Genomic DNA, 20,749 nt, shown 5'->3' on the forward strand with positions numbered 1-20,749 from the left:
AAGCAAGATGGAAAGAGGGGGGTGAAAAGAATAAGAAGAAAGAGTGAAAAGATGCACATTTTCATTGGGATACTACAGAGTACCTGACAGTGAAGTGATTTATCCATGTTCCCTATTGAGGAAAACATAGTACATCAATCTAAAAAAAAAAATAACCTCGAAGAAGTTGTAAGCTACTGCTTAGATTAGAAATACGAATGTTCTTTTAATCTTATATTATCTAGCTATCACACTTTGTCAATTTATATTTGGCTGCTAAAAACAGTGCCAACCACAGGGACTTAAAATATATATTTATCTCACATAATAGAAGTAAACAGTTGATGCCATTGATCCAGGAGTTCAAGCATATTGATGTTAAAAGTATCTGATATTCTCTTAACCATTTTCCAAGGTCCAAGATGGTTTCTGTGACTTCAGCTATTTTATTTTCATTTCAGGAAGGTAGAGAAAGGATAGGGGAAAAGGACATGTCTCCCAGCTAAGTCAGTCCTTAAAAGAGCTTTCTTGGAAGCCCAAGCCTACCCGGTGGGTGGCCATTGTATCTCATTAGTTACCCAACTGCAAGGCGGCTTGGGAACATCATTTTAAACTGATCATATTACACTAACCAAAATTAGAAGGATTCTGTTACTCAATAAGAGTTGAAATTGACTGGGCAACTTGCAGTCTTTGCTGTCCCCTTGCCCTCACACTCCAGGCCCTTAAAAGAACAACCTTACATTCCTGTTCTCTACTTAATCACTTTTCATTCACCCTTTAATACATCTAGCTTCTTCCTCTACCACTTCTCTATAACTAGCTATATTTAATCCACTCCATATATTATATCTGGAGTATTTATCTATAATTAAATCCTTTCTTGTAAAAATTTCTTGGTTGCTTTATAGAATATTAAGCTAATTACCACCTACTGTCCAGCTACTCCTTCTCAGCCTCCTTTCTTGGCTCCTGGCCCCTAACCCTTCTGATTCCTATGCATTCTCTCTGGCAATATCTTTCACATCTATGGCATCAATTTTAATATAAAGTATAACTATACTTTCTTCTACTTCTCAGACCTTGAATTGCTAATCACCTGCTAGAGACCATTTTGAAACATCAACTACCTATGTAGATCATTCCATCTGGATATCTTACAGGAAAATCAGATCCTAGATATGCAAATCAAACTTGTCTCCCTCCTCTTCTTTCACCTGAAATCTTCTATGTTTTCTATCCCAACTGATGTTACAGAACTAATAAGAATCAGGGGGGAAAAGATATGACCAAAAATGTATTCATCCCTTATTATTAGCCACAGTCAATGGTTAAAGATTTTCATGTCCCATCTCATTTCATTGTCAATATAATCCTACAAGAAAGGTACTTTATTGTATTTATAATACAGGTAAGGAGAGTGAAACTTAGGATTAATAATTAATATCAGAGAGATAGTAAATGTTACTCCCTCCTAGCCTCAAATCCAAAATCGTTATATTAGGCTGTTTCCCTTTTTTCCCTATTAAGATATCTGACAAAACCTTCCTATATATGTATCTGCCTAGATAAAGTGACTTATTCTACCACAACCCTCACAAAATTCAGTGGAGTGCACCCTATAAACAAATCGAAATAATTCATCCATTCCACAGCCATTGCTTTAATGCAGGATCTTTGCATTTCTTATCCATGCCAATACATATAGCTGTTAAAGTCTCCATACCAGTGTTATCAGGTTTTGTCTTCTTCCTTCTCCCCTCAATAAAAAAATATTTGCAAAACTAGATTCTGACCATGGCAGTACCTTGATGATATTCCTTCAGTGATATTTTATTACACACAGCATGAGGAACAGAGCCTCAGGATGATAAGCAGAGTTTGCCATGGCTGGGCCCATGTCTGCTTCTTCCTAATGTTTACCCTCTGCTTTAACTACGAGAAGCTTCTTGGTGACTTGTTGTCCTTGCATATAGTGGTCCCTTTGGAAGTTCTCTCCCCTCAGCCCATCTTCACAACTTCCTAACATCTTTTGATATTTGGATTACCTATTATGCTCACATTTTCTGTATTAGTCTGTGCTGCATTGCTATAAAGGAATACTTGAGACTGGATAATTTATAAAGAAAGACTTATTTGGCTCATGGTTCTGCAGACTGTGGAGGCACAGCACCAGCATCTGCTCAGCTGCTGGTGAGGCCTCAGGAAGCTTACAATTATGGCAGAAGGTGAAGGATGAGCTGACATATTACATGGCAAGAGAGGGAGCATGAGAGAGAGGCAGAGGCGCCAGGTTCTTCTAAACAACCAGATCTCATGTGAAGTCATTATTGCAGAGAGGGCATCAAGCCATTTATGAGGGGTCCAGCCCCATGATCCAAATATTTTCAACCAGGCCCCACCTCCAACAATGGAGATTACATTTCAAAATAAGGTTTGGAGAGGACAAACGTTCAAATTATATCACCTCTCTGGGAAGTTCCCTAGCTCTTCCAGGCAGATGTAGTGCCTTCCTTAAATGCTCACAGTCAAGTGCAAGACATACTTAAAAATATGTCATATATTAGCATGATTCCCTGTCATAGAATAAACTTAAGTTGCCATATTAATATAGGTATTCTTATTTTTCCATAAACTTGATTTGTTCATCCCATTTCTTCTCCTTCCTCACAATTAACATATAATAATGAAGTAAGTTAACCAAGTTTCTATAAGATGTTATTGGCATAAGAAATAAACCAACAAGTATTTTGTCCTTTGGCAATACTCTGGGAGGAAAAAGCATTACCAATCATGTCGACAGACAAATAGCCAGGAAAAGCAAAAGGACTGTTGAAGATGGTGGCCCTTTTAGGAGCAGCTCAGGATTGCAGCTCCCAGTGAAAGCACAGAGGGTGAGTGGATGCTGCATTTTCAGACAGATTTTTATTGCCCACAGACCAGGAGATTCCTAGGTGGAGGAACCCTATGGGTCACCAGCGTGGCTGTTTTAGCCGGCACGGCTGTTTTCCAGGTGCTGCGCGTGGCCGCTCTCCATTCAAAATGCACTGGGCTGGTTGCCCTTTTAAGCTGGCCAGGAGATTCCCAGGCAGCGCCATTGTTTCAGCTGGTGTAGTGGGTTGCCGCACAGGAAATCACACAGATCCCGGCGCCCTTTCAGCAGGCGACTGGAACACCTAGGAGAGAGCGAACCATTCAACTTAAAAAAAAAAAAAAGGCTCTGAGGCAGGGAGCCAGGTGATCAGGCTCAGCAGGTCCCACCGCCAAAAAACAAACAAAAAAAAGCAGCAATTGGAAATGCTCGGGGTTGAGAGCTTCACGGCAAGCACAGCTGAACCCAGGACAGTGCAGCTCAGTGGGGGAGGGGCGTCTGCCATTACCGAGGCACTCCAGCCCTACTGAGGTAGTCCGTCATTGCTGAGGCAGCTTGCCGTTGCCGAGGCAACCCGCCATAACAGAGAGAGTCCGCCATTACAGAGGTGGGCCACCATTGCCGAGGCAGTTCTAACCACACTCATATAAACAGGACTACAGTGAAGCTCAGCGGCACCAGGGTAGAGCTCAACAAAGCCTCTGCCTCCTTGCTGGGCAGGGCAGACCTGGAAAAAAAAAAGGCAGCAGCACAATGGACACTCATAAATAAAGCCCTAACTCCCCAGAACAGAGCACATGGTGGAAAAAAAGGCGGTTTATGAGTCCTGCTGCAGCAGACTTAAATGTACCTGCCTAGCACCTCTGAAAGAACAACAGAGCTCACAGCTCAACACTTGAGCTCCTATAAAGAACAGACTGTCACCTCAAGCAGCTCCCTGACCCCCATATATCCAGAGTCACCTGAAAAAAGACTGATCAGACTAATAATTGGTGGGCATGATTTTGGGACAAAGATAGCAGAAGAAGAAACTGGTAGCAACCCCTACTGTTCTGCAGCTGCTGCAGGTGATCCCCAGGCAAGCAGGGCCCAGAGTGGACCTCAGCAGTCCTACAGCAGAGGGGCCAGACTGTTAGAAGGAAAACTAAGAAACAGAAATAATTTTATCATCAACAACCTGGACATTCACTCGGAGACCTAATTGGAAAATCAACAACTACAAAGAGGACAGGTGAATAAATCCACAAAGATGGAAAGAAACCAGTGCAAAAAGGAGGAAAACACCCGAAACCAGAACACCTCTCCTCCTACGAGGAATCACAACTCCTCACCATCAAGGGAACAAAGCTGGATAAAGAATGAGTGTGATGAAATGACAGAGTCAGAATTCAGAAGGTGGGTAAAGAGAAGCTTCCGTGAGCTAAAAGAACATGTTATAACACAATGCAAAGAAACTAAGAACCTTGAAAAAAGATTTGAGGAAATAATAACAAGAATGGACAACCTAGAGAGGATTATGAGTGAATTGATGGAGCTGAAAAACACAACACGAGAACATCATGAAGCATGCAGAAGTTTCAACAGCCAAATTGACCAAGCAGAAGAAAGGATATCAGAGGGTGAAGACCAACTCAATGAAAAAAAAAAGAGAAGGTAAGATTAGAGAAAAAAGAACAAAGAGGAATGAAAAAAGTCTCCAAGAAATGTGGGACTATGTGAAGACACATGATCTATGTTTGATAGGCGTACCTGAATGTGACAAAGAGAATGAATCCAAGCTGGAAAACACACTTCAGGATATTATCCAGGAAAATTTCCCCAACCTAGCAAGGCAGGCCAATAGTCAAGTCCAGGAAATACAGAGAACACCACAAAGATATTCCTCATGAAGAGCAACCCCAAGGCACATAATCGTCAGATTCACCAGGGTTGAAATGAAGGAGAAAATGCTAACAGCAGCCAGAGAGAAAATTCGGGTCACCCACAAAGGGAAGCCCATCAGACTCACAGCAGATCTCTTGGCAGAAACCCTACAAGCCAGAAGAGAGTGGGGGCCAATATTCAACATCCTTAAAGAAAAGAACTTTCAACCCAGAATTTCATATCCAGCTAAACTGAGCTTCAGAAGTGAAGGAAAAATAAAATCCTTTGCGAACAAGCAAGTACTCAGAGATTTTGTCACCACCAGGCCTGATTTACAAGAGCTCCTGAAAGAGGCACTACACATAGAAAGGAACAACCAGTACCAGCCATTGCAAAACATACAAAATGCTAAAGAGCAACAACAAAATCAAGAATCTACATCAACTAACGGGCAAAACAGTCAGCTAGCATCAAAATGGCAGTATCAAATTCACACATAACAATATTAACCCTAAATATAAATGGGCTAAATGCACCAATCAAAAGACACAGACTGGCAAATTGGATAAAAATCCAAAACCCATCAGTGTGCTGTATCCAGGAAACCCATCTCACATGCAAGAATACACGAAGGCTCAAAATAAAGGGATGGAGGAAGATTTACCAAGCAAATATAGAGAAAAAAAAGGCATTGCAATTCTTGTCTCTGATAAAATAGACTTTAAAGCAACAAAGATCAAAAGAGACAAAGAAGGACATTACATAATGGTAAAAGGATCGATACAACAAGAAGAGCTAACGATCCTAAATATATACGGACCCAATACAGGAGCACCCAGATACATAAGGCAAGTTCTTAATAACTTACAAAGAGACTTAGACTCCCACACAATAATACTGGAAGACTTTAACACTTCACTGTCAATATTAGACAGAACCACCAAACAAAATTCACAAGGATATCTAGGACCTGAAATCAGACGTGGAACAAGCATACCTGGTAGACATTTACAGAACTCTCCACCCCAAATCCACAGAATATACATTCTTCTCAGCACCACATCACACGTACTCTAAAATTGACCACATAATTGGAAGTAAATCACTCCTCAGTAAATGCAAAAGAACAGAAATTATAACAAACAGTCTCTCAGACCACAGTGCAATCAAGTTAGAACTCAGAATTCAGAAACTAACTCAGAACCGCACAGCTTCATGGAAACTGAAGAAGTAGCTCTTGAATGTTGACTGGATAAACAATGAAATGAAGGCAGAAATAAAGAAGTTCTTTAAAACCAATGAGAATGAAGACACAACATACCAGAATCTCTGGAACACATTTAAAGCAGTCTCCAGAGGAAAATATATAGCAATAAGTGCCCACATGAAAAGAGTGGTGAGATCCAAAATTGACACCCTATCGTCAAAATTGAAAGAGCTAGAGAAGCAAGATCAAAAAAACTCAAAACCCAGCAGAAGACAAGAAATAACTAAGGTCAGAGCAGAACTGGAGGAGACAGAGACACAAAAAAACCTTCAAAGAATCAATAAATCCAGGAGCTGCTTTTTTGAAAAGATCAACAAAATAGACAGACCACTAGCCACATTGATAAAAAAGAAGAGAGAGAATAACCAAATAGATGCTATAAAAAATGATACAGGGGAAATCACCACAGATTCCACAGAAATTCAAACCATCATCAGAGAATATTACAAACAACTCTATGCACATAAACTAGTAAACCTGGAAGAAATGGATAAATTCCTGGACTCCTGTGTCCTCCCAAGCCTAAACCAGGAGGAAGCTGAAACTATGAATGGTCCAATAACAAGGTCAGAAGTAGAGGCAGCAATTATGAGCCTACCATACAAAAAAAGCCCAGGTCCAGATGGGTTCACAGCTGAATTCTACCAGACACACAATGAGAAACTGTTACCATACCTCCTGAAACTATTCCAAATAATCCAAAAAGAGGGAATCCTTCCCAAATCATTTTATGAGACCAATATCATTCTGATACCAAAACTTGGCAGAGACTCAACAAGAAAAGAAAACTTCAGGCCAATATCCATGATGAACATAGATGCAAAAATCTTCAATAAAATACTGGCAAGACAGTTGCAACAGCCTATCAAATAGCTTATCCACCATGATCAAGCAGGATTAATCCCAGGGAAGCAAGGCTGGTTCAACATACGCAAGTCTATAAACATAATTCACCACATAAACAAAGCCAAAAACAAAAACCACGTGATTATCTCAAATGATGCAGAGAAGGCCTTTGACAAAATTCAACAGTCCTTTATGCTAAAAACCCTCAATAAACTCGGTATTGACGGAACATATCTCAAAGTAATAAAAGCTATTTATGACAAACCAACAGTCAATATCATACTGAATGGGAAAAAACTGGAAGCATTCCCTTGGAAATATGGCAGTAGACAATGATGCCCTCTCTCACCACTCCTATTCAATATAGTACTGGAAGTTCTAGCCAGAGCAATCAGGCAAGAAAAAGAAATAAAAGGTATTCAATTAGAAAAGAAGGAAGCCAAATTGTCTCTATTTGCAGACGACATGATAGTATATCTAGAAGACTCCATAGTCTCAGCCCAAAATCTCCTGAAACTGGTAAGAAACTTCAGCAAAGTCTCAGGATATAAAATCAATGTGCAAAAATTGCAAGCATTCCTATACACCAATAACAGACTCAAAGAGAGCCAAATCAAGAACGAACTGCCATTCACAATTACTACAAAGAGAATAAAATACCTAGGAATACAACTAACAAGGAATGTAAAGTACCTCTTCAAGGAGAACTACAAACCACAGCTCAATGAAATAAGAGAGGACACAAACAGATGGAGAAACATTCCATGTTCATGGTTAAAAAGAATCAATATTGTGAAAAGGGCCATACTGCCCAAAGTAATTTACAGATTCAATGCTATCCCCAACAAGCTACCAATGGCCTTCTTCACAGAACTGGAAAAAACCACCTTAAACTTCATATGGAACCAAAAGAGAGCCCGCATAGCCAAGTCAATTCTAAGTAAAAAGAACACAGTGGAAGGCATCACACTACCAGACTTCAAACTATACTACAAGGTTACAGTAATCAAAACAGCATGGTACTGGTACCAAAACAGAGATGTAGACCAATGGAACAGAACAGAGGCATCAGAGGCAACACAACATATCTACTACCATAAAATCTTTGATAAACCTGACAAAAACAAGCAATGGGGAAAGGATTCCCTGTTTAATAAATGGTGTTGGGAAAACTGGCTAGCCATGTGCAGAAAGCAGAAATTGGACCCCTTTCTGACACCTTGCACTAAAATTAACTCCAGATGGATTAAAGACTTAAACATAAGACCTGGCATCATAAAAACCCTAGAAGAAAATCTAGGCAAAACCATTCAGGACATAGGAGTAGGCAAGGACTTCATGACCAAAACACCAAAAGCATTGGCAACAAAAGCCAAAATAGACAAATGGGACCTAATCAAACTCCACAGCTTCTGCACAGCAAAAAAAAACAGTCATTAGAGTGAATCAGCAACCAACAGAATGGGAAGAAATTTTTGCAGTTTACCCATCTGACAAAGGGCTGATATCCAGAATTTACAAAGAACTCAAACAGATTTACAAGAAAAAAACAAACAAGCCCATTCACAAGTGGGCAAAGGATATGAACAGACACTTTACAAAAGAAGACATACATGAGGCCAACAATCATATGAAAAAATGCTCATCATCACTGGTCATTAGAGAAAGGCAAATCAAAACCACATTGAGATACCATCTCACGCCAATTAGAATGGCAATCAATAAAAAATCTGGTGACAACAGATGCTGGAGAGGATGTGGTGAAACAGGAACACTTTTCCACTGCTGGTGGGAGTGTAAATTAGTTCAACCCTTGTGGAAGACAGTGTGGCGATTCCTCAAGGACTTAGAAATAGAAATTCCATTTGACCCAGCAATCCCATTACTGGGTATATATCCGAAGGATTATAAATCATTCTACTATAAGGACACATGCACACAAATGTTCATTGCAGCACTGTTTACAATAGCAAAGACCTGGAACCAACCCAAATGCCCATCGATGATAGACTGGACAGGGAAAATGTGGCACATATACACCATGGAATATTATGCAGCAATCTAAAATTATGACTTTGTGTCCTTTGTCGAGACATGGATGAACCTGGAGAACATCATTCTCAGCAAACTGACACAAGAACAGAAAATGAAATACTGCATGTTCTCACTCATAGGCTGGTGTTGAAAAATGAGGACACATGGACACAGGGAAGGGAGTACTACACACTGGGTTCTATTTGGGGGAATAGGGGAGGGACAGTGGGGGGTGGGGAGTTGGGGAGAGAAAGTATGGGGAGAAATGCCAGGTATAGGTGAAGGGGAGGAAGGCAGCAAATCACACTGCCATGTGTGTACCTATGCAGCTGTCTTGCATGTTCGTCATATGCACCCCAAAACCTAAAATGCAATAAAAAATTAAAAAATAAAAAAATAATAAAAAAGAAAACAAAAGCAAAAGGATATGTTCTAAATGCATAGAATTTCTTTCTTTCTTACTTTATACCACATCGGATAATTCGTGCTCATTTTCAGAGTATTCATCAGCTTTGCTACAGTAACAAACCAACTCAAGTTTTAATGGTTTCCTACAATGAATTTTCATGCCCATTCATGTTAAATGTAGCTACAGTTCTGCTATAGGAGGAGGCATTGCTCCATAGATTTTCTCATTCAAGGACCAGGACAAAGTAACAGCCACCATCTGGGACTTGTCATAATAGCTTGAGAGCAAGATGCCCCACACAGTTGCATTTCTTGATTCTGTCCCATCTATTCACATTTACCTCAGCAAGTCACATGATCAAGCCTAGGGCAGAAAGTGAGAAAGTATAGGGAGACACTGAAAGTAGCATGGCAAAAGCAAAACAGTATAATCCCCTCACAGGGAAGAGAACAAAACAATATTTCAATCTACCTCACTCAGCCATTTGTTTCTAAATTTATTTTTGTAGATCTCATACCACAGTGGAAAGGGGGCATATAAGAAGTCAGATGGGAACATCTGTCTCAGCTCTTGTCCAACTCAACCTCACTGAGGTTTGGTTTCTTCGTTTATAAAATGAAGGGATAGAACTAAATCATCTAAAAAACATCTGTCAAATAGGCCATCCAAGTTTTGTGTAACACTTTCTTATTCTGTCATGATTGGGAAGGAAATACAAAATGCAAAAGAAAAACTTGCTTTCGTTTATAAGGAATGGTTCGAACACATAATGCCACAGATGTAAATTCTATTATATTTTATTGGGAGGCTGTTTGATATTTTTTTCTATAACATTGAAATAACCAATTTTGTTATTCTTTCATTTGACAAATAAATATGTCAGCCATAGGTATTCATGTCTGCTATATTAGTCCGTTTTCATGCTGCTGATAAAGACATACCCAAAACTGGGAAGAAAAAGGTTTAATGGACTTACAGTTCCACGTGGTTGGGGAGGCCTCAGAATCATGGTGGAAGGCAAGGAGGAGCAAGTCACATCTTCCATGGATGGCAACAGGCAGAGAAAGAGAGAGAGAGAGTTTATGCAGGGGAACTCCTCTTTTTAAAACCATCAGATCACATGAGACCCACTAACCACTGCAAGAACATGAGAGAGACCCACCCCCACGATTTAACTACCTCCCATTGGGTCACTCCCACAGCATGTGGGAATTAAGTGAGTTGCAATTCAAGATAAGATTTGGGTGGGGACACAGCCAAACCATATCATCTGCTAAGTTGCAAATGATAGTCATTCTTTTTTTTTTTTTTAATTTTTTATTGAATTTTAGGTTTTGGGGTACATGAGCAGAGCATGCAAGACAGTTGCCTAGGTACACACATGGCAGTGTGCTTTGCTTTTCTTCTCCCCTTCACCCACATTTGGCATTTCTCCCCAGGCTATCCCTCCCCATCTCCCCCTCCCACTGGCCCTCCCCTTTTCCCCCCAATAGACCCCAGTGTTTAGTACTCCCCTTTCTGTGTCCATGTGTAATCATTTTTCATCACCCACCTATGAGTGAGAATATGCGGTGTTTCATTTTCTGTTCTTGTGTCAGTTTGCTGAGGATGACGTTCTCCAGATTAATCCATGTCCCTACAAACGACACAAACTCATCATTTCTGATTGCTGCATAATATTCCATGGTGTATATGTGCCACATTTTTCCAATCCAGTCTATTATCAATGGGCATTTGGGTTGATTCCAGGTCTTTGCCATTGTAAACAGTGCTGCAATGAACATTCGTGTACATGTGTCCTTATAGTAGAACGATTTATAGTCTTTTGGATATATACCCAGTAATGGGATTGCTGGGTCAAATGGAATTTCTATTTTTAAGGCCTTGAGGAATCGCCACACTGTCTTAACTAATTAATCAATTTTATTGTATAGAACAATTTGAGTTGGATTTTCTGTTATTTTCAATAGAATGACTATCATTTCCACAATGGTTGAAGATAGCTCTAAAGTCTATAGGAGGACATGGCCCAAATCAGGTGTGACTTGATTTGATAACCAAGTCATTTCACTAAGACCCTATCAGCTTTTTCCCAAAACTAAGTCCTCTCTTGGTCACTAAATGATTACCAGCTGCAGTTGGAGTAATGTATCCTCTTCCTTCCAGTCCCAAAGGAGGGTGTTTGCCACCCTAACTATTGACTAAAAGTTCTGAGCTTTACTGTGAGTAGACAAACTTGTGCCAAGTTCTTATGCTTAAACCAGTCCCAGTCAGAAAGGGAATATAAATTTGCTCTTCATCTTCAGACTACTCAGATCCCCTGGCTTTGTTCAGTTGGGAAGAAAAACAGCAAATGCTGGAGAAGCAACCAGTCAACAATGAAAGTCAGAGATTTAAAGAGAACATTTGAATAACTGCTTTGTAAACTTTATCAATACTAAGAAATATATCACATAAAGAGATAGAAGATGATAGGAAATAATCCACCACATTTAAATATCCATAAGCATATTTTTATGCTTCTAATAAAAACATGACTTATCTGAATTTTGTAAATTTTCAGTGTGTTATTTTACTGAGAGAGTTTATGCTGAACAAAGTTAAATTGTCCAGTGTTTAGAGTTCTTAAAAATCTTTCTGAAAAAAAAGGTACCACTATAAATGGTTCAACATTTATAGTGGAGAAAACATAAATATAATTTATCACCCTTAAAGGTTATTCCTGATTCTTTTATGTTGATTTCAAGATTTTATGAACACCATAACTTATTTTGCTTAACTCTTTTGTTACTATAAATAGAATGTTCTTTTACTTGGGGACAGAAATAAGAAAGCACTCTATTTGAGGGGAAAGAGTCCTAGATTAAAACACACAGCACATGACTGACAAATGTCAATCCCTTTTTGTTCCTTTTAATTTCAATATTATTCTCTTATTCCCAGAGGAGTCCTTGGAACAGCAAGGCATGTGAGGAACTCAACAAGAAGGCAGCTTTTAGCTTCTGGAGAATCACGTCTTACAGATGTACCTTCAATATTTTGTATGAAATATTGGGAATTCCTAGAGCATCAACCACATTTATTCCAAAGGAAATGCCACAATGTATTCCAAACATAAATATAAGTGATTTTTGGATTCTCTACTTTTGTTCATCTCCAGTAGCTTAGAATATTGAGTCAACTGCATGTGAACTTCTTATTCAGATCTAAACAGAATATAGCCTCCTCTGAATTATTCATGATAATTATGGGGAAAGAGAAGAAATGTCATGAATAAATTAAATTTATAGATGAACAAAAATATCTGTATTTTCATGCTGTATTGTATGTATCCTTGAGCTAGAATGTCTCACAATATATTGCAATTTCTTATAACGTTTTACCTATCAGACTTGAAATTTTGGGGTGTCAAGTTATAAGGAATTGAGGCAGGCACTACAGCTACAGAAATCAGCAAGTCATGGTTAGTCATCTCAAGGAATGTAAAGTCTTACAGAAGACACAAATAAGAACACTAAGGTTTACAAAACACAAAGATAATTGCTACAATTACTGTAGGTGAACAGGAACAGGAAGAGGGGGAGATTAAGGAATAAAGAAATTTGAGAGTAGGTAATATAGGAGCTGAATATTAAACAGTGAGGTATCCAGACAGCTGATGAGAAAGGGCGTACGTGGGCAACATACATGAGACGAAGAGATCCCAGGCTTGCAGAGAAAACCAAACAGTCATAGAGCTTTGGCCAGCTCTAGGCAGCAGTACAAATCTGGGGTGGGCTGCTGCCAGAATCTTTTTTGGCATCACAAGCAGTTATGGAATAAGCCTAAAGTATCATGCAAAGAACCAAGTACTGGAAGATTTATTCTTTTAAAACATAGATTTCTGGACTCTACACCTAATCAAAAAATAAGAACACTGGAGCTGGTCCTAAGAATCTGTGCTGTTAACAAATGATCCAGATATTTTCAATGCTAACTGAAATGTGAAAATTAGTGTTTTATTACACAGAATGCACATTATAATTACCAAGGAAGCCTTAAAAGATGCCAATGCCTGGATCCCACTGCAGATATTGTTACCCAGGCATCAGAAGGTTTTCATAGCTTCCTGGTGATCCTAATATGTAGCCAGTTTGAAAATCACTTGTCTGGGGAAACAATCAGCATGCGTTTCCTTTTCCTTTTGTTGACATGTGTCCCTAGTGACTTTTTAGCAAAACAAAATCCATTTATCTAAATACTAAAACCCACTTTACCAGCATCAAAGTAATGACCATCTGTTTTTTGTGTTTGGGTTTGCCAACAATTCGAATCAGATCTTGCAGTCTAGTATAACCACCTAATTATGCCCAAATTAAAAAAAAAACAAAAACAAAAAACCTAGATCACTGAAAGAAGGTTAGATGATACCAAAGCTTTAGGGAAAAGTGTCTGGTATTTTCAAGTACTGTGCATTATAATTAAATATTCCAGTAGCTCTATTTCAGGGTGCTCCAGAACTTTTGTTTCATGAATGTAATTTGATGATATTTCTTTCTACACATGTGAATAGAACTACTAATCCCTATGAATTTTCCAGTGCAAATGCCTTCTTTCGTGGGTAGGTGTTTGTTGTATGATCACTTAGGAGATGCATTCAGAGATATTTTATTTCATTTGTTTATTTGCTTGTTTTTCCTAATAACTGTATTTATAATAAAACCATAAGCTGGCTTTTAAAAGGACAATGACCCTCAAACCTACACTGTATAGTCACTACCTTTTGGGCAGTGCATCCCCTATTAATTAAGAAGGAACAAGGAGGCTGGGCGCAGTGGCTTACGCCTATAATCCCAGCACTTTGGGAGGCTGAGGCGGGTGGATCATGAGGTCAAGAGATCAAGCCATCCTGGTCAACATGGTGAAACCCGGTTTCTACTAAAAATACAAAAATTACCTGGGCATGGTGGCACATGCCTGTAGTCCCAGCTACTTGGGAGGTTGAGGCAGGAGTATTGCTTGAACCCAGGAGGCAGAAGTTGCAGTGAGCCAAGATTGTGCCATTGCATTCCAGCCTGGGTAACAAGAGTGAAACTCTGTCTCAAAAAAAAAAAAAAAAAAAAAAAGAAGAAGAAGGAACAAGGAGGCAAACAGCCAGTGATCTAATTTCCGTTTGTACCAGAAGATAGAATTTTTGGACTAATCTCATTGCTTTGGATACAACAAAAGTGAGAAAGATAATAAAGAACATCAAAAAGATGGATATAAGAAGACAATCCATTTATTTGTCGGATAAAATAATAGAAGCACCATAATTTTTAGTACATGTTAATCAAGCAATAGTGGGAGAGACGGGAAAGAGTAAGAAAAAGGCAATAAACTATTCATTTTTACCTACCGATGAAGATAGTTCTTCACTGTTTTAAGTCTAGGGCCAGCATTATTCACCCTGGAAACTAACTTTGCTGAAAAGAGCAAAGAACAGACCATGTCTAAGTTTGTGTGTGTGAAGTGGTGAAACAGCCACCTTTCTCCATGGTATTTTCTCTGAACTGTTTCTATGTATTGATGGAAAATGACAAGGAAAAGGTAAAATCCATTCTAAAGTGTCACCTTTATCACTTTCCTAGTAATGACTTCAAGTAAGATAGGGGTGTTTATTTCATATGGTCCTAATAGGAAATGAACCTAATTAGATCCTATTTTGTTCTTGGCCTTATAAACGTAAGTATCACCATAAGCATTTATAATATTGCACAAGGTACTGTCCATAGGAAGCCAAACACTTTTACTTCCTGTCTTCTTTGAGGCTAAAAATCAAAGGAAACTGATTCTATGAATGGGGCAGGCAAATACAACACGAGCCTGAAACCTCTTGTAGTGCGAGAAAGTAGGAAAGTACTTAAAAAACAAATGATGGGGCATTTCAAAGGACCAAAGAGCCATCCTGAAAGAGGTCACAATGATTAAAGCAGAAACAATTTGAACAACCTAACTCAGTGTTAGATTATAATCCAAAGTATAAAATAAATACCCATGAGTCCATACTGATATAAATAAATGACTGAATAAATAAACAAATGGGGTGAGAAGAGACAAATCTTTCTTAAAGAAGGATTCTAAATAACTTACGTAGTTACTCTTCCCTCCAAATGACAGAAGCTTAATTCCTGATCCCTTTACTGAGGAATGAATTTAGTAAGTTGCTTTGAAAGAATTGACATCATAATCAAACACTATCTAGGTATCCTAGATTGAGTCTTACATCAGAAAATAATCGGTGAAAAAAACTAGTGAAATCCTTGAGATAATTCATTAATATTACCCCAACGTAATAGTAAATTACTTCACTTTCTTCAGTAGATTTCTTCCCACATTTACTATACTAATGATATAATAGGTTTCATATACATGCTATATTAGAGAATTAGGCTGAACCTATATGAATAATAGATCATTTAAGCTGATACTACATAGTTTAAATATTTCTTTTAAACTATGAAATAATTTAAAACTATGTAATATAAAAATATATTTCTTTTTTCAAAGGTAGAATAACTTGAAAAGTGTATGTGGCTTATACTTGTTAACTTTTCTTTCATAGCTAAACTTTCCATTGCCTGCCTCATTGTGGACACATCATTCTCATTTTCTTCTTTTTTCATTTAAAGTGGTCAAATTGTCTTTCATGTTAATTAGCTTTAAACAAGAAAAAGAATCTCTCTGTGTGTAATATCCAACTCCAGATCGGTATTATTTCATTAATTTCATCCTTTGAAGATATAATGGTTGCTTGATATAGCACAACAGAACTGGTATATATTAAATCTAAATGGATCATTCATTAAACAGGTAGTGTGAAGTATCCTGAAAAGCAAGGTCCCTTCATTTAATTTAATGGTATTTTTCTCATAAAATCACAATGTTGCTCTAGTAGTTCAAACACACCTATTTTAATTAATTTCTAAATTCTTTACTTAAAAATAATAACTTCAAAAGACGAGATTAATGCTTAGGACAAAGCTTAGGACAAAACAAACCTAGACTGTCATCCTCATTGACGTTCTTAGGCAAATGTGACTGATATCTGTACATATGTTTTTGTTTGTGGATACAATATTTTCTAAGAAAATATTATGCAAAAATCTTTTTAATAGCCACTAAAATATCAAATTTAATTATTGAAGAGACACTAGTAATTTTTAATTACTTATTCCTTTAATATTTTGCATTCTGAAGTAACACAGTATGGACGAGGTTACAATGATTAATAAAGTCCTTTAAACAAAAACCTTTTGTGTTCTGAAAACTTTTCTAGCATTTTCTTTTTCAGCTGAAAGATATCTGTGTCTTCATGATATTAGGCTCTATTTTAGTACATATAGGAGGAAAAGCCTTACATTTAAAACATATAAAAGTCTAGTTATGACTTTTTAAATAAAAATTCACCTGTGCATTCATTCGGCAAAAATTTCCTCAGCCCTTATCACATGCCAGGCACTATACTAAACCATTTAAGAACAAATACAAATATTTGTAGACATTTTCCCTGCCCTCATGGAATCTGGAACTTAGTGCTATTATTATTTCTAAAAGTATAGTGACTCTTGGTCATCTTCACGCTAGGTAGATTCATTCCTTATTAATCCATAAGGTTTTTTTTTTAGTACTTAATTGTTACTGTCTCAACACACACCAAAATGTAGGAAATTTTAAACATGGTAGAAACCTAACAGTACATCAAAGATGAAATAGTTCATGAAGAAGGCATTAACAGTTTTACAGAATTAGTAATCATAGCATTATTATATAATTCAGTCAATTATATGGTAAAATTAGAAAGCAAGAAACTATCTGACAAAATGCCAATTCTGTGATATAAATTACATGCCCTAAAAAATTAGAGGATGATCTTTAGGAAGTTTATTAGAAGAAATAAACCCTGGATGCAGAAAGTTAAGATCTTATCCTTTCTAAGTAAACAATAATGTGATGTAAATAAATGGAGGAGGAAAGTCTATCTCTTCACCTCACCTATAAAAGTATGAGGCCCTTTGCCTCGACTGCTGCTCTTTAGAAAATCATATTACGTAAATAAATTAAGATCAATTTTAAGTAATTTACAAAAATCCCTGAAACAATTTCTCATTGTGAAATTAATATTATATACACATATTGAAATGTAAAGCTTAATCATTTTACAACCTAATCCATAAATCAAGAATGACCTAGAAACTCCTTGGTTTCTCCCAACTTTTGGTTCCGCTCAACCTGTCCATTCCCTATTACTAAGTCAGTAAAGAACTTCTGCTAGGCATGTAGGAAACTATAACAAAAAAGAGGATTGAAAATTGTGATAATCTCATTTTCCATAAACCTGTAAACACGAGATAAAATGAATAGAGGAAGCACAACTAGATTCATCATTCTCTTGGAAAAAAATAAGTTTTAAATTATCCTACAAAAGCTTCTTCAAAATATGGGGCATGCTATTTTACAGTAAGAAAAAAAGAAAAGCAAGAATCTAAAGGATTCTCAAGAGGTACTAGGATAAGTGAAGAAAGAAATGGAACATGAAGAATAATGATATACATTCATTGCAAATTCAGGAGGCTTTTCTTCTCTTGTCTAATTAAAAAATTTGACTCATAAGCCTGCAATTCTGCCAGTATTACTTTGCCTATATCATACAGTAAAATGATTTTATTTGTTCACATAAGCAGTTTCAGAAAAGGTTTAATGAAAACAAAATCTCAGCAGTAGCATTTTTGTATTTCACTGAATAGTTTTAGAAACATCCAGAACTATCACTTTATTAAAATTCTAGGAATTGAGTGTATAAACATTTTCAGTTTCCTGTTTTCCAATTTTGAAGTTATAAGACTAAAAAAAAGTCCCATTACAAAAAAAGGAGAAAAAGGGCATGGAGGACAAAGAGAAAGATGAGGAGGTGGTGATGAGAGCAAAGTGTTAGCAATTATATCAGAATTATTATATGGCTCATTCTGGTCATTAAAAAACCCAAGTAAGCATTAGGAGTAGTGACGGAATAGAAAAAAAAGGTAATCATGTAAAATATTGATAGTAGGGAAGGTCAGCAATTGAATAAAGTTTCAGTTATTTTACAATTTAGATTAAAACAGCCCCTACATAGGCAGCTATTCCATTACAAATTGCATATAAGATATAAGTCAGCACCTAGTTGTATTGACAAGATATGCTCCTTGACCAAACTGCAGTCAGATTCCTCTGAACCCTCTGCCCAACTAAGTTTTGAACTGTAGACTTTTCTGTCTCTGCATGGTGCTATCTTAGCAAAAATCCTAAGTCAGTTTAGCAAGAATCCCTATCTTTATTATCTGATGACCCTAAGTATCTTTCTTTCTTTTTCTTTTCTTTTCTTTTTTTTTTCCAGATGTAGTCTCACTCTGTTGCTCAGGCTGGAGTGCAATGGCGTGATCTGGGCTCACTGCAACCTCTGCCTCCTGGGTTCGAGCAATTCTCATCCCTCAGCCTTCTGAGTAGCTAGGACTAAAGGCAAATGCCACCACACAGTGACTACTTTTTGTATTTTTAGTAGAGATGGGGTTTCACCATCTTGGCCAGGCTGGTCTCGAACTCCTAACCTCAGGTGATCCACCTACCTTGGCCTCCCAAAGTTCTGGGATTACAGGCGTGAGCCACTGCGCCTGGCTGATCACCCACAATATCTAACTAAATTCCCCATCCTTCACCTACCTGCCAGATCTGATCACCCTTGCCCGTCTCTGGTGAGAATCCTATTAGGTTTGTTTAATCAGAATCCCCAACTTCTGATGTTTCCTCTTTGTAATTTTTTATCCACTGACCTCCAACCTGATCTTTGACTATAAATTCCCTCTTGCCCATGCTCTTTTTTAGAACTGAGCCCAGTTCTACACTGAGGTCTCAATAGTTCCCAAATGAAATTTGTTTTTACTCCTTTAGTATCCAGCTCTGGTTTTCTTTTAAAACACTCAATTAAATATTTTGTTACATATCATTTTCTATGATCCTCTGTTTCCCACTGCTAATATCCATCTTGACAAATACCAAAACCAACTCTCAGTCCCTTGAGATCTAAAGCATGCTACATATTTCTCTCCTGCTTCTCTGTTGCTCCCTCCACAGGGAGCCAGCAAAGAAATAATAAATATTCCAAAGATACAAGTAAATTAGACAGGAATGGGATTGACTTTCTTAAACATTGAGTAGTGAGGTACCTTTTCAGTCTTGAATTATTTGCTTCTACCAACAGTTATAGATATTAATATCTTCCAAAGCTGCTTTTTGAGATGTCCTCCTCATTGAATGACTTTAAGACTAAAAAAGTCTGTAAGTCTCAAAGTTAGTTGTTAACAGAGCTATCAAGATTTAAGGACTTAAAAAGAAAGTTCAAAATCTATTTAGTGTACTTAGAATTTTACCCTAAAATGAAGAAAGTAAAGAGAAATGGAATATTGTAACATGCATAGGCTTTCTCTAGATAAAAATGTCTCTTCCAAAATAAAACTTCATGTCCCACATTTTCTAAAAACTCAGTTTCAATTTCTATGGGAAAGGTACACATGATGCTATTACTTGTTGGCTACGGGCTGTGAACTGAAGAACTAGCTACTTCTCTGCTGCCTCTCTTAACAATCAAAATGGCCCTATCCATGCACTACCATTGGTCATCCATACAAGCATGAAAGAGGGACAAAACAAACCAGACATCAAAAGAATTTAGTAAAGCAATTTAACATGCATTTTAAAGATCAACCTGTACTACATACCATGGAATTACATTGTTAGCACTTTTATCAGGAATTGCCCTTTATCCATAAGCGTCATCCAAAACTAGTAAAATAAGTGATAAATTTCCTTTCAACAAAGTAAAACATTGTGTTCTATTGCTATGACCAAATATTCTACCCGTACATGTCAAAGGTTGGGAACTGGGAACTCTTGTTTGGGATGATGGAAGGACATTTCCTCAAAGAAGAGCCTGGCAAGCAACACAGGAAATTCTATTCTTTAAACTTCCCTTTATTAATCTCAATTAAGCACCTCTCCCACTTGTGACATAGATAAAATGAAAATATTCTCATTCTTTTCTATATTGGTGTTTATATGTTTTATAAACATATGTAGAGGCTTATGTTTCACATTTGTGTTTTTAAAATAACAATATACTTTGAAAGGTGAATCCAATGTTTTTGAAACATATGTATACAAACCTTGGAGTTCAGTCACAAACATCCATTGTGACAATTTTTTTTTTTCGTGAATGTCACAACAGCTTTGGGTCACCAATAATTTTCCTTTGTTTCCCTTCCTATTCTTGCCATGATCCAACCATGCTAGCAGGGAATCTGCATGATGCCCTGCAGCGAGCTTCAAAAAAGCTAATTCTTCCCTAATGAGGGACTGAGAGGAGACAGCCACAGAGTCTGATAAAACTCCACTATGTAACTTTTGATGCTTCTAGATCCATGTTCCA

The 20,749-nt window shown here is 37.5% G+C and overlaps 2 long non-coding RNA genes across 5 annotated transcripts in view; one reads left to right on the forward strand and one right to left on the reverse strand.

Moving 5' to 3' along the window:
• The window catches only part of LOC103791945 (uncharacterized), a 70,925-nt gene extending 58,373 nt beyond the window's left edge, over positions 1-12,552 (forward strand). For 2 of the 4 annotated variants that reach the window (XR_004740798.3, XR_008480153.2), the window contains one exon: positions 12,214-12,548. This is a non-coding gene — a long non-coding RNA (uncharacterized LOC103791945). Of the gene's footprint in view, positions 1-12,213 lie in introns of all 4 variants that reach the window. The other 2 variants (XR_008480152.2, XR_013533435.1) reach the window with 2 other exon arrangements.
• On the reverse strand, positions 1,489-19,047 carry LOC144581945 (uncharacterized). The gene is made up of 4 exons (XR_013533436.1): positions 18,988-19,047; positions 10,823-10,906; positions 10,247-10,308; positions 1,489-3,155 (listed from the first exon to the last, which is right to left on the reverse strand). It is a non-coding gene; the product is annotated as an uncharacterized LOC144581945 (long non-coding RNA).
• Between the last annotated feature and the right edge of the window lie 1,702 nt (positions 19,048-20,749).

This window comes from Callithrix jacchus, chromosome 3, assembly GCF_049354715.1.
Source record: "Callithrix jacchus isolate 240 chromosome 3, calJac240_pri, whole genome shotgun sequence".
NCBI lineage: Eukaryota > Metazoa > Chordata > Mammalia > Primates > Cebidae > Callithrix > Callithrix jacchus.